The sequence below is a fragment of the Acyrthosiphon pisum genome, chromosome A2 (genome assembly GCF_005508785.2).
Source record: "Acyrthosiphon pisum isolate AL4f chromosome A2, pea_aphid_22Mar2018_4r6ur, whole genome shotgun sequence".
Lineage (NCBI taxonomy): Eukaryota > Metazoa > Arthropoda > Insecta > Hemiptera > Aphididae > Acyrthosiphon > Acyrthosiphon pisum.
The window spans coordinates 100,514,006-100,516,324 of record NC_042495.1 but is presented as its reverse complement, the minus strand read 5'-3'; the positions used below and the strand labels follow the sequence as shown (position 1 = coordinate 100,516,324).

General features: G+C 27.6%; 2 protein-coding genes across 12 annotated transcripts in view; both read left to right on the top strand.

Annotated features, from left to right (window-relative positions):
• The window catches only part of LOC100574854, a 276,000-nt gene that overhangs the window by 21,750 nt on the left and 251,931 nt on the right, over positions 1 to 2,319 (top strand). The gene's annotated exons all lie outside the window — the stretch shown is intronic.
• The window catches only part of LOC100572756, a 6,297-nt gene continuing 5,229 nt past the window's right edge, over positions 1,252 to 2,319 (top strand). The window contains exon 1 of the mRNA XM_029489226.1: positions 1,252 to 1,349. The gene's annotated coding sequence lies outside the window, so the exon portion shown is untranslated. The remainder of the gene's footprint in view (positions 1,350 to 2,319) is intronic.

Genomic DNA, 2,319 nt, shown 5'->3' with positions numbered 1-2,319 from the left:
AGTTCTATATTCTTATGAAGGTTCTAATGAAATTTTATCTCATGGGACATTAATTAATCATCACCGTACTATTATTGAGAAGTGTGAACTTGGATATCATATGGCTTATCCTATAGGTATTAGATTTTGTCAGGGAAAAGGAAAATGGCTGTCGAATACTGAGAAATTGTGTTTCAGTAAGTTTTGTAAAGTCATTCGAATGTCGTAATAGTTACTTAATTATTAATATAATATACAAGTATAAAGTATGGTTATAATTGATTATAATTCATTTAATTTTATAGAAATGTGTCCACCTCTAATATCAGATAGTTTAGATATTAAATGTAGTCATAATGGTAAGTATGCTAATTGCTCAAATTTATCGATACCCGATACAATAGCAACAGCATCATGCAAGCCAACATTTACTGCACCGAATGAACAAGAGATTACACTTGAATTGCTTTGTCAGTCTAATGGACTGTGGAATAAACAACTGTATAGATGCCATCCATGTAATTTTATTTTTATCGTATAAACATAAGTCTCTAATTTATATGTATATATATTAGTCATTTACATAACTTTTACTGTACCTACCTATATAAATACTATTTCGTAATACCTACTTTGTTATTAAGGAAGATCAAAGTTTATACACAACCATTTAATTTACATTTTTAAATTGTCATTATTATGTTTATTCCATAAGTACTTAGTAATTATTACCATATATTATATTTATATTCAAATATTATATTAGATTGCGGTAGAGTGTATGTCAAAAACCACGCATTGATCGACAATGGTGATAAAGCACTTGTTGGAACGGCACCATGGAATGTTGGAATATATCAATTAAATAAAACAGATTATAATTATGACATGATATGTGGAGGATCAATTATTTCTCAAAATTTAATCATTTCTGGTAAAACCTTTGTACAATGTATTTAAAAAAGAACGAATATTAAATATATATTATTTTCAGCGGCTCATTGTTTTTGGCAAAATGCTATGTTATCTAAGAATATATCAGTAACGGATGGTCTATACAAAATTGCTGTTGGGAAATATGATAGAAATTTTACAATAATTGACAGTGAATTTACTCAAATAAAAAATGTAAGTTAGTTATTAATAATTCAATAGTCTAAAAACAATTCGTAGATACGATATAAATTAAAACAATTATACAGGTGGAAATGATTCACCTGAAAGAAGGTTACTATGGATCTTCTGGGTTTCATGCTGAAGATATAGCTATTATTGTGTTATAAGACAGAGTTTCTTTTAGTAATGGTGTTTCACCTATTTGTATCGATTGGAATGGTAACTACAATGTAGTCAATGGAGATCAAGGAAAGGTTGGTTCGTAGTTGTATGTTACAATACGTAACTAAAAAATGTAGGCATGTGGATACCGCTCTGCTGTACAGTAGGTAAGAAGTGGTTCACTGCTATGGTTTGCGTTAAATTTAAATTTAGTCAGTTAATCAAAGCTGGGCAAGTTAATAATTTTTTTATAACTCAGTTAAGTTAAGTTAATATATATGCGCCAATAAGAAAAAGTTAAAAGTTAAAAGTTAATTTAACCATAGGTTAACTCAGTTCAGTTAAAAGTTAATACACACTTTTTAGATTCTGAACGAAGTGATGAATGTATTGATTTTACAATGATGTGTGTTTTTTTTTTTTTTTTTTTTTTTTTTTTTTGGGGCTGACGACAACTTTTGGAGCAGTAAAAATGCTTCCATTTTCAAAAGTTGTACCTTTTCTGAAAGGAAAGTGAATCTAGTTGGTACTTTGGGGGGTCAAAAGTGAAAATTTCCCAATACTTTTCAAAAGCGGCAGGAAAAACCTTAAAAAAATAACGGAAAAACGCGAATTTTTACGCAAAACCAATTTTTGACAAAAACGAAAACTTAATTTTACTGTAACTCAAAAAATAATTATTGTAAGCACTTGAAATTTGCAACAGATGTTTATATTAGCGTTGTCTATACAGGGTTAAATTTTCAAAGTGTTTCGACTTTTTTTGAGCTATTTATAGACAAATGAAATTTTCAATTTTTCTAAGTATTTTTTTTTTAAAATAACGATAAAAAATTTTTGGTTAGATAGAAAACTTTGAAAATTTAATACAAGGTTTCTTATAAGTTGTTCTCACAGTGATAAAAAAAAATCCAAAATCGTTGGTCACAATTTTTTTTTTATAAGTGCTTAAAGTTTAAATTTATACGAAATATGTCAAAATTGCGAAAATTTGCAAGTAATTTTGTGGTTGAAAAATCGTAAAATTTTTTTCTTTTTATAACTAAGCTTTTAAATTTGGTA